This window comes from Aythya marila (genome assembly GCF_965140915.1).
Source record: "Aythya marila genome assembly, chromosome: 18".
NCBI lineage: Eukaryota > Metazoa > Chordata > Aves > Anseriformes > Anatidae > Aythya > Aythya marila.
In genome coordinates this window covers 4252834-4265053 of record NC_139059.1, presented here as the reverse complement: position 1 = coordinate 4265053, position 12220 = coordinate 4252834, and the positions used below count along the sequence as shown (strand labels likewise).

The 12220-nt window shown below is 46.5% G+C and overlaps 1 long non-coding RNA gene across 1 annotated transcript in view; it reads left to right on the top strand.

Annotated features, from left to right (window-relative positions):
• The window catches only part of LOC309885043, a 39269-nt gene continuing 27049 nt past the window's right edge, over window positions 1-12220 (top strand). Inside the window, exons 1-2 of the long non-coding RNA XR_014318723.1 lie at window positions 1-19; window positions 9884-9964. This is a non-coding gene — a long non-coding RNA (uncharacterized lncRNA). The remainder of the gene's footprint in view (window positions 20-9883; window positions 9965-12220) is intronic.

Genomic DNA, 12220 nt, shown 5'->3' with positions numbered 1-12220 from the left:
CGTACTGGTCGTAAGAAAGGTAATGGGAAGCTTTGGAAACTGAAGATGATCTGACAAGGACAGGTAAAACTGGCCAAATTATATTTTGATTCTCACTGGCTTACGCAGAATGTGTCCCTCAGGCCCTTGAGTGCTGTGAGCTCCAGCAGTGACCAGGTATTTAGCTGGCAGGTACTGTGGGAGACAGACATCCAGCAAAGCATTCACGCGTGTGCCCATTGGAATGGCATCCGAAAACACGGCTCAGCAAACTTGCTGTCATTTGGGAAACACCCCAGCTCAACAGGGAAGTTTTGCCAAGAAAGAGTTTAAATGCTGAAGAGAAGGATGGAGTTTTTTGGCATGTAATTACATTTGTGATCAGGCTTGCAGTCATTTTTCTAAATATGTCTCTTGGCATTGTGTGACTGAAAGAAAATCTGGGGCTTGGGTGGTTCTTTAATGGTTTCTTACCATTACTGTAATGAAAACCATGCTCAGACGTTAACAGTAAAAGGTCACTGGCAGGGAACTTGTTGCACCTCAGCACTCTTGAGGCTTCAAATACACCAGGGACTTGTAGTTCTCAGCATGTGAACAGTCAAGGCCAGCTCTGCCTCCTTCTCTTCCCTCTCTCCTGCACCCAAGAAGCTGTGCTATGCGTCATTTAAGAGAGGTTTCAGCTGTTTTGGCTGGAGACTGGCCCAGGAGATGTGTGCAGCTCCCAGAAAAGCCCAGGACAGGTACCAGCCCCCCTCCTGGAGCAACAGCCATCTGCAGGCCAGGGCTGTGGGTCCTGGGCTACAGCGTAGGGCTTAAAACATCCCCCCTCAGGTATTTTTTATCACTCTTTACCGCAGCAGGTCTTTGTATATTTATTGATAGTTGGTAAAAGCAAAGCTTTTGTACCCAAGCACCTCTGTTCTCCTCTTCCGCTCAGCCCTTGCAGCCCAGCCAGAGTGAGGGTGAGGAGCACACCAGGCCCCGCAGCTCGCTTGTGCTCAGCTCTCTTCAGCCAGACCAAAACCTTGGATCCAGCTGCCCAAGAATGGTAGTGAGCTTTCGATCTGTGCTCCTGTAATAAGTACTTGCTTGCCCTGGCTGTTGGCTTAAAACTCTGTGGGGGAAAAAAAAAAAATGTTTCTAGGGATTGTTTCTAAACTAAGAGTGCCAGTTGAAAGGAGAACCGTGTACAGCCAACCCTTGTGTCCAGCTCATGGGCTTCTCAGGGGAAATGAGTGACTAGAATGAGACAATGAATGAGATAAATAGCATTTAACTGGTATTGTAATGAACCTTGAGCAGTCTGTCTGTGTGCAGAACCTGCAATTTATCTCCACGGCCATTCTGTGAGTTTTTAAAAGAGGCTGAGAATTATTCACCAAATCCCCTGAAGGACGACTGCCCAGTGGTCTCCTTTGAAAGTCCCAGCCACGTCCCACTGGGGAGATAGAGCTCCAGGTTAAATACGCCATAGAAAGGCTTGGATTACTTTGTGAAGGGCAGTAGCATGCAGAAGGAGGATAGCAATGTTGTGTGTCAGTACCAGGCAGCCGAGCACGAAGCGATGAGGCTCCGCTACCGCTCCCTGGGCAGCAGGGGTGGCTTTTGGCCCTGCTTGGTGCTGCCCAGCTGCTGGTGGCAGGGCTGTCAGCAGTGGGCTGAAATGGGTGGAAAGAGGAACACTTCTATGGACACAAGGCATCTCTGCACGCTCACGTCTCCTTCTCTTCAGCCTCTAGGAAGCCTCTTGGAGAGTGCTGCAAAAAGCAGAACATGCTCAGTCCCTCCCCTAGGCCAGTGTGCACCTAACCCAAGCTGCGCCTCCAATTAACACCTCCATGGATGAGGCTGGGGAGGATCAGCGGGGCTTTGATTTAATAATTTCCTTACAGATGTTGTCTGCTGAAAGCTGGAAGGGAGGGTCTGATTGAAGGCCATGCTCTAATTAAATCCCAATTCTGCCACCAGCCCCAAGGTCCTGGGTCACACAGCCTGTGGTGTCCCCATCCCCAAGGATGGGCTGGAAGGAGGACAAATGGGACGGTGACATTACCACGAGGAAGTCAGGGCACAGTTGCCCCACTTGCAAATGTTCTTGCAGGCTTGTAGAGGACAGAAACGTGTTTGCAAATACGTGGTATTTGCCAACAAAATGAGATTGCTTAACAAGTAAGAAGGAGAAAAAAAAATGAATGCAAAAGTAATAGAAGACATAGCCAAAGACTTAGGCCTACAAGTGGGATTTTCTCAATTTTTAAATCTGGCTGGGGTCACTTTCCCATCCTGCATGAGGAATAACACAATTTTCACCTGCTATGTAAGATTCAGTTATGGTGTGTCTAGGGGGCTGTGAAGATTAATGGTGTTTGTGCCATACAGTAGAATTTTACCAGATAGCAGTGGATTTCCAGGAAGGGAGGCATTTCTTAAGCCACTGCGGAGAGCTCAGCACAGCCCACTAAATAAGCTGATGACTCCCTTGGCTCCGCTCCTCGGGGCATTTCTTAAAGTGCAGTCCTGGAGCACAGTGTTCTTAAATCAAAGCACAAAAATAACCAAAACAGTATCAAGTGAATTGTAAGAGCTGGCAGAATGGAGGTAATAAACAAGGTTAAAACAGTCCAATAACAATATCCTGTTACAGGAGAAGAATTACCAATATTCTGTAATGGTGAAATATCAAACTTTCTGGTGACAAGGCATCGATTTTCCCAAAAAGGAAAGCGAGAACAAGCTGCAGCAGTAATGCAGCATGTGTGAGCACAGAGAGGGGATAGCTATGACAACACTGAATAAGTATCTCATCTCCAAGAGCTCGAGCTCTGTGACCTTTAGCAGTGTTCGGGATTGTATGTCTGTTTAGGATGTCATTAAACACGACAAGCTTCCTCCAAATGAATAGTGCGTAGAAGTAATTGGAGTAGTTTGAAGGGCCAGATTCCTAACTAGCTACTTAACTAACTTGGAAAAGCTACACGTCATTAGGAAACACAACACAAAAATCTAGTTTAGCAAAATTTAGTTTTGGATAATAGCTCTTTACCCCATGTTCAAGTTAATAACCTGGTTTCCATGACGGGCCTAATAGAGGGGATGGTCCTGTGCTGGTCCCAGTGCTTGGTGTGCCATGGAACTGAGAGCAGGTTACACATGTCCAAAAGGTAAATTTAGATCATCTGGAATAGCCCTTAGGATCCAGGTAGTTTATCTCATGCTGAGTAGATGGCTATGTGATCGCTGACAGCTTTGCAGACCTCTGAAGGAGGGAGGAATTGCAGCAGCCACTGGGGCTCAACCCGAGGTTTAGTACTCTAAGGGTGGTGCTATAAGCATGTCTCTTGTGGCCGGGTAAGTTATGAGTGGCATTTGAAATCCACTTTACAGAGTAGAATAAAGAGAGTGAAGAATTGTAAGGTAGCTTGAAGACTGACATTAATTACCCAGTAATTTTCTAGCTGTGATCCATGAAGTACTTGTTGCTGATCCCCAGACAGATGGCTAGTCACATAGGACGGGCTTCTCCTCTTTATTTCCATCTGCTATATTTCATTAAGACAGCTAAAAATAAAAATATCCCTAATGTTATTTTTCCATGCAAGCTACTGCTAGAGTGATTTGATGCAACTGTGACTAGAAGAGTTTCCAAGAGACAAGATTTTCTTAATTAATTTGTGATCCTTGGCATAAAAATTGACTAAGAACCCCTACACAAGACTTATCATGAGAGCTACACTTTCTTCTAAGTGCTATATATCTAGAAGAGTTGGTTCAAAACAGCTTCTCTGATATAAGGGGAGTAAAGACTCTGCCGTCCCTTCTGAGCTGAAGTTCCCATTTTTGCATTCAAACCAGTTGTAGATGGTGACTACAGAATGGAGATGTAATCAGGGAGATTCTTCAGGCATGAAGTCTTTTATTCCTCTGTGTAGTAGGAATATCTCCAGAAGCAGCTGTTCCTCACAGCTCCAAGCTTCTTTTCAGCCAGCACAGTGCCCCAAAGTGTTTTGCAGGTTGTTTCGTTCTGTCTTTTATGGATTGTTTGCTCTATCTAATGTGTCTTTGCGTGGTAAAGCTGGATTCTTGCACACACAGCTCTACTAACTCCAGTGTTTAGTTTCTGGACTTAGCTAACACTTGCTCTCCAGAATTGAAGGTGAAATCTGGGACTGATATCTTAGGCCTGGGCTATTTTTATTCTTCACTAGACAAGTCATTGCCATAGTCCTCCTGAATGCTGATCACAGATGCTTACAAGAGATCAACTCTATTACTTCACCCTGCTTTCAAAAGCCTAAAGAAAGCAAGCTATTTTAAACAGCACAACCCAAAGCACCACCAGTACTACGTCTCAGTGACACTGCCTACAACACAGATGAGAACCTTTGTTCCTACCCCTCCTTTATTAGTTGCTTCTGCTTAGAAAAACAAGCAATTTCCTCACCCTCCTGGCAACGTTCCCATGAGGAAATTCCTCCTCCCAAGCCACAGCCACGGAGCCACTCACACAATCCCTCCTTCTGTCGGATCACGCTGTTTTCCCATTTGCCTGGGCTCTGGCCACGCACCCCAGCCCAGGAGAACCTTTGGCTCCATTCTTGTGCCTGTTCTTCCTCCTCCAAGAGCCTTTATTTGAGTTCCACCCTAAGATCACACTGACTTAGGCCCCAGTTTAGCAAGGAATTTTATCACGTGCTTACGTGTAATTGACTTAGACCTTCAATCTGTTTTTAGCTTATCAGAGCCATGGGTGGGTAACGCCACCCGTCTGCGCGCTCCTGACGCCCACGGAGGTTGCCTGTTGACACCGTTGAGCGAAGAGCACATGGGCCTAAAACTGAGCAGAAACTCAGATAAGGAGGACTGCTGAGCTGGACTCCATCCAGCATGGTGGCACATCTTTTAAGACCTAATTATCTCCACACAACACTGCGGAGGTGTCAGCACCATGGCTGTGACACACTGCAGGTTATTGGGTGCTTCGACCGCAACTCATCACTGGTGTGTAGTAACCAAACTTGGGTAGTCTGTGCTCTGCTCAGACTTCATTTTGGATATCAGCAGCTTTTCCTGCCCTAAGTCCTGAGTAAGGACTTTAGGAGTAAGCCTTAAACTTTGGATCAGAGAACGTGTCTAATTTTGGCAAAAAGCAATGAGTGCCTCCAGCCCAGAAAAAAAAAATAAAAAAAAATCCAGTAATATTAGATCCAGTATTTTATTCTGCTTAAACCACAGTGAAGTTTGACACAGAAGCACCTCATTTTCCTGTAGGGCCCCATCACATCAGTACAAGGCCTACAGACAATTGCAAAAGAAGTGGAAAGACGCCCTGGATTTCACTTGGCCCCTTACAACTTTTACCTTCAAAGTCTGGCATATTTAATTCAGATCATATAAAAATTCCAGTGGTGAAGGGTGGGGAAAATTGAATGTTGAATGAAGACTTTTGTTTTCCGGAACAGAGCTGAAATGAAGAAGAAGCTGGGCTGTGACGATCAGATTTCTGCTGTAGGTCAGAAGTTCAGTGTATCATCAGATTTCATGTCATGGGGCTGTTCTGTTCCTAATTGCAACCAGCCAGGACCCAGCCCATTGGTGAGCTTTTACTCTGTGCTCCTTCCATAAGATATATATTGTAGTCAAAGTAGTAACTGAATCATTTTAATTGTATTTTAAAAGCAAACCATTACCTTTCAACTCTACAACACAGCAGAAAATGAAAAGCCATGCTGGCTTACAGTCATGTAAAATATAAAAGCCAATACTGGATTGTTGCCGCAGCAAGTTTATTTTGCACAAATTTAATACAAGCATTCAGCTATAAAGCTCTGGTAGCTGTGATCTCTGATTTGAAGGTATCTGGAACCTCATGGTGAGAGCAGCCAAAAGCCCCAAGAAACCTGGTCCAAGGGCCCAGACCCCAACCCCACGGATTGGGTGGGGATGTGTGAAATACGGCTCAGCTGGGCAGAGTTGGTGCAGCAGGAGAGAAGGGACCTGTGCAAGCAGCACCAGGCAGTACAAGTCCTGAGTGATCCCACTACATAACTAAATTAATGATTTATATGTCTCAGGGGGAGCAGCTATAGCTACATCTGAAGTTGAAATGAAAAACAACTTAGCACTTAGCTGATGATCGACTTTTTGAATAATTTAAATTGGTCAGAGACATCCAGGGTGGACTTGTGTAACCTCCTATGGACATCCATTTGTCTGCAGAATTAAAGGAGACAGCGTGTGAGTTGCTTGGGCAGCTGCATCACAATGCTGCAACAACATTAAATTATGACAGAGAAACACGGGCTGTTATGCAAGGATGATGTGGGACCTCGACTAAGAGTCAGGCTGGGGTATCTCAAGTTAATCCAGTAGCTAACAAAAATTAATCTACCATTCCTAAAATGACTTTGCATCATGAGTGTCTTCTGCAGAGCACCTCTTACTGCACTTCTGCTCTCTCAAGCTTTTGGAAGCCCCTGTCTCATGTGGTGATAGAGTCTTAGAGAAGTTTTATTCTTCCTATGTCCAGGACAGACCATCTTGTGACCTGCACCGCATCCTCTCCTTAATAAATCATCTTCTAAACCTTTTCATAGTGAAAAGAGGGCATTCACATGTTTCAGCGTATTCTGGTTTCCCTGGTTGGGAAGAACGAGGCTCTTGCTGGTGCTGCAGGACAGCTTGGAGATGTAGGCACTGCCTCAGGCTGGGGAGCAGCGCCAGCCAAGAGGAGCAGGACTGCCTAGAAGACACGTCTGTATTCCTCAGATGCTATGCATTGCTCTTAAAGCCAAGAAACCTGAAGCTGCAGTGGCAAGTCAGACTTCCTCTCGAGATGGAGTCGAGGCAGGCTAATTTTAGCCACCATGCGCTATGCAAATCACCGCTCTGTAGCTGGGTTTATTTTTTAAAGCTCTGACTGCCAAACTGGCTGCAGGGCACAGACTTCACGTGGGTCTTGGAGGTTTGAAACCGGCTCTTTGGTTTCTGATGCTGCCTTTCAGATGGGGGCAATGTGTGCTCAGAGAGGCTGACTAGAAAGCATGCTTTCAGTAGGGAAGGTCTAGATGACTGGGTTAGATCATGCGTTGCCTTTCTAGCTGGCTGGAATTAGCTCTTGGTGCTTTTGTGGTCCTACATGTAATTTTTCTTTTTCCTTGAAAACTCCCCTGATAAGCCACACACCGTGGGCCTGCCAGAGATGGTGGGAGTGCTGGTGTGGACCTTCCTGGTAACTGGACCATGCCCAATACCAGTAGATAAAGGAAGCATATCTCTATTGGCTTCTAGGTGTATCCTCTAAATGTTTGGAACATGCACAGAGTTTACTTTAAACTGTGGCTGAATGTGATTTCCTAGGAAAGAAGCATTTCTTAAAAAAATTATTATTAGACTGTGATTCATGGCACTCATTTAAAAGACAGAGGCAGATATGGGGAAGCGAGGCGGGATACGCTTCCAGTAAGCCCAAGCTTTAGCACAGGCAGTAAATTGTTACATTTCTCTTCAATATTAAGAAGATTTAGCACACAGAGTTTCATCTGATAGCCTTCACAATGTCTTTATCATGAGCCATACTGTGACTGAGTTGTAGTTTGTATCTAAAAGAAACAATTCTCTATTATTTCATATCTACATGTCATAGATAGCTTCAGAAAGTTTCCTCTCTCAGCTTTAAGAACAACCACTTCCCTGCTTGATGCCTTACCCATAACTCAAGCAGGTCTGCATGGAGCATGGTTTTGAAAGGCACTTTGAATCTTGGACTCCAAATGAGGCAGACAAGCAAAAGCAGGAGCTCGATGTCAGCTGTGCTCCTATGGCCCGTGGCTGATCTGGAGTCTTTGATGTAAGTGCTTAGGATCTGGGGCTTGAACCACAGCGAGTGGTCGGAACTGCTCCTTGAAATCTGCTGTGGACTTCAGGGGTGACTTTGAGAAAAAAATGTGCATAGCATAATGCAATTTCGATAGGGAAGCTCTGAAATATCCCATTGCATGCAGGGCACGAGAAGGGACTGCCACTGTATTCCTTCGAACGCAGGGAGCTAACGCGTTGTGCATTCATTTCCATTTACGTGCACAATCTGCCCATCTTGTGAGAGTCCAGCACTGCTTAGAGAAAAACACCACCAAAATTAAAACAAATAGCTGTAGGGCTGTACATAAGCCGTGCAGCAGCTCCCCAGCCATTAGAAGGGGGGGACTGGGGAAAACATCTTTTGCTGGGACAGCGCAGGTGCCCCGCAGCTCCCCGAGGTGCTGGGTGGCACCGGGGGCTGCCGGGGGTCTGAAGGGACCTGCTTCAACCCCAGCGCTCCTGGAAAGCTCATCTCCAGGGGAAGCAATGCCAGTGTCCCGAACCTAAGAGTGGGGAGCAATAAAGAGCCTCTGTGGAGATGAATGGTGCGTTTGTGCTGCTGGGCGTTTCAGCTGGACGAGCAGACACGCTTGCCTTTCAGCATGGCTACACTCTATTTTTGTACATTTTCTGTGTCATTTCATCGCCACTCAGCTTCGTATTAAATCTGACCTTTCTGCACTTGACTAGGGAAAGGCAATCACTTACTCTGCCTTCTTCAGAGTTATATATCGCCACATACAGCAGATAGATAAGTGTATCTGGAAAAATATGGCTGCATGTGAGAGCCGGCAGGAAGAAGTATCTGTGAGCAGGTCAGGATCCACTTACAGACCTCCCAGACCTGCTTGGGCACAAATATATTTTTCAAGTCGGGTATTTAACTCCCACTGGCTCCCATGAAAACTCAGTGTATTGGTAAGCTGCATAAAATCGTTTGCTTAGAACCAGTGGAAAGAGACTTCAGTTCCCCATTCCGCATCACTGCAGCCAGGCCCCAAGCGAGCACAGTGAGGTTTCTGTGATTTATGATGCTACAAAGAGTCGGGAAGTTTAGGAGGAGGAAAAGGAATATTTCAGGTTTCATTCAGTGGATAGAGACGGATCTAAATACGCTGTTGTGCAGCCCTTGGACTGGAACTGAGACTGTGCACTGCACAGAATAAACATCAGCCAAAAGGAGTTTAGTACCTAAGTGCCTCCAAGTACCCTGGATTTCCAGGGGATAACAACAACCGCACATAAGCAGCTCTGTTCGAGCACCGTCACAGAAACTTCGGGGGCCTCTTCTAGTGAATGCATCTACAAATGACATGCTCCAAGTCCAGATTTGATCTCTTGGCTTCTGAAGCTACCAATTGCTGAAATGCAGTGATAATTCTGAGCTGATCACGAGGCTAACACAGTGGGAGAAGTACGGGAACAGGGCAGGGCTGCAGTTTGGGTCGAGCCCTAAATATCTTTAAGCCTTGCAGCTGTGTCTGTTCTGTAAGTCCAGGAGCAGAGTAAAGGAGCCTGCACTGTGCTAAGTGTTGCTCCAAGTGCTTAGGCTTCTTGCTCCTCCTAGCACCGTGGTGTGATGCTGCCCTGGGCAGCAGAGGCACCTGGCTGCTCCTGCCGACAGCAGCTAACGAGCGACAAGGTGACGAGGGTCAGCGGCAGCAAATGCAAGGGCAGGGCTCCCAGCAGGCCGGGGCGTGAACCCGAATCAAGGTCAAGAGAGTGCCTTGGTGTCACAGCTTATTCTGCTCATCTTATTCATGGAGAAGCTGTGCTTAATGTTGAAGTGATTAAAGAATAATTTAGCTTGATGCGGAAGCATCATTCAAGAAAAACAAAGGCAGTTTAGCTAAAATTGGTTTGAAAATGCTCATTAATTAAGCTCATGTAAATCTGCGTAGATGTGGGCTTGCTAACACTCTTTTCCCCCCTCTTCTTATCTAAATGTGACTAATTATTTGTCTAATTATGATGTAATTGTGTGGCCTTGGGATCACTGATTACAGATGCGCTTCCTTTTCTCCCTGCTTTGTCTGAATCCAAGCGGAAGATGGGATGCTCTGCTGGGATGTGCTGCTGCTCCTTTTGGCTGCAGTCTTGACCTTAAAAAAAAGAGAAGAAAAAAGTGAGTAAGCTGAGCTATTTATAGTTGAGCTAATTATTTTGATGTGATATGACAGCAGTGGAGTCTGTTTTCCCTTCACTCAATTAATGGCAATGGAAAAAGCATTCAATACCCTTTTAACAGTGTTCATTGGCTGCAATACAAACCTTTGCTTAATGCTTTAAGACACGGGATTTTGCAGTATGGTGATGGGGGGGCAAAACTCTGTGTTGTCTCTGCTTGATGGAGGAGAAGCTGCAGCGTGAGTGGCAGCAAGGAGCTGAAAGGGAATTACTGTTATTAAAGGAAAAATCCATTATTTGGTAGGAAGGTAGCATGCAGCAAGCACATGCAGACTGCCACAGAAAAGTGTACAGGACAAAACTCAGACCTCTTCTAGGATTCTTGGTGGGCTCTAGGGAGGTTGAGGTAGCTCGAGCATTGCTGTTCACTACAGGGAGAAACTGAGGCAGGAGCATACTGCCTTGGTAAAGGTTGCAAAGCAATTAAATGGCCAGACAGTAATAAACTTGGTCTGTGGTCTCTGATAAATTCATCAAGAAAGTGAATTTATACTGAGCTTGTGATCCTCTTTTATGCATTTGTGCCATTCCCACACATGAATTCAAGGAGGGAGACATTCTGGGCAGCGAACAAAAGGGGGAATGTGGAAGGGACAGAGCAGGATGTCTTGTCAGCAGTTTTTGTTGTCCGTGACTGAAGTTTCAACAACAGAACCCCCCCCCAAGCACCACGATGTATTTTGTTGGTCTCTGGGGAAGTTGTTAATAGCAGCTAACCCTGGTCTCTCTTCGGGAGCTGGATGAAAACTAGATTTTTATCTTCTAAGATTTGGGAATTAAAAAAAAAAAAAAAAAAAAAAAAAAAAAAAGCATGAAACAGATCCCTATCTTTAACCAAGACACAATTTGAAATCATAGATGCCTGTGAGTTAGTTCTGGTGGGAAAAGCCTTTCACCCATTGAGTTAAAGGCCTGGGGTCTTGCTCCCCCTCCAAGACTCATAAAACAGCTTTTCTTCCCTGCTCCGTGCTGCCCAAAGGGAGCTGTGGCTCGTCCCTCTGCATGACCACAGAGCTCCTGCCAGAGGGCTCGCCGTGCATCGCCGTGCTTCCTTCTCTGCTGCATGAGAGGAAGAGCAAACACGCTCTCCCCTCCTTTTAAGGCTCTGAAAGCTGTGTGCTTCTCAGGTTGCGTTTTGTGACCTTTCAGGCTCTCAGAAAGCAGGTGCTGTTTGTGAAGCCTTTACGTGACTGCCGCTTTGTTTTCATTTTATTTATCTTTTTTAACCATGTGGGTCAGGCAGCTGCAGGTACAGTGCAATATTCATGAGAGGCTCTGATTTATGCAGGCACAAGGCTGTGCGGAGGGATTACAGGGTACTGAATGTTATATGCAGCTTTAATTTCTTTTCATGACCAAAGGATACAGCCAGAGTTTCTCCAATATGGAATTTATGAGAGGCTCATTCATGCAGGCTTTAAAGGGGCCCTGTATCTGTGCCTTGCAAAGGAAGAAGAGCAACGACCGGCAGGGCGCGGATGCGGCTGGGACCAGGCGCTGCACTGAACCCGTGGGGCAGCTGAGCTGCAGTTAAAGGAAATTATATATAAAAGCATGGGCAGGGCAATTAGCATGACACCTAAATGGCCTCTGTGTCTGGCAACCAGGCATTTATGCATCAACCCCAGCCTCCCTCCGAGATAGGCACCCATTACGGGGGCACCAAGAAACTCAGGGAGATGCTCAGGCTGAAATCTTCTGAGCGGGGACTCTGTGCGGTACAGTGTGAGATTTTAGGGCTTCTAAGAGCTGCTCTGGCACAAAATGAATGGCAGAGGAGTTTGCGGCAAGCCTGGTTGTTGTTTGTCCCTCCTAACTTCCAGTCCTGCACTCTGCGCCAGTGGCTGCAGCTCGGTCCTGTTCTGGGCCAATTTTGGTGTTTTCTCCGAACTGCCAGCCCCTTCTCCTGGGGCAGGGTGTGCCTGCAGCTCGCCAGACGCTGCCCTCCACCAGACATTTGCGTTGTGGGTTACGAAATGGGGCTGGCACGCGATGCCGGGTGTTCAGCCTGGGGATACAGCCTGGCAGCACAGTGTGAGCATCGAACGTGCGCTGTACAGCCCTTCCCTGCCTCGGGCACCACACGGTGATTTGTGGGTACTTCCATTGCACGTGGCTGTTTTGTAGGGAGGGATGAGTCTTTGGAAAGTCACTGGTGTGTTTCTGCAGTGGAACTGAAGCCATCAGGGTACTC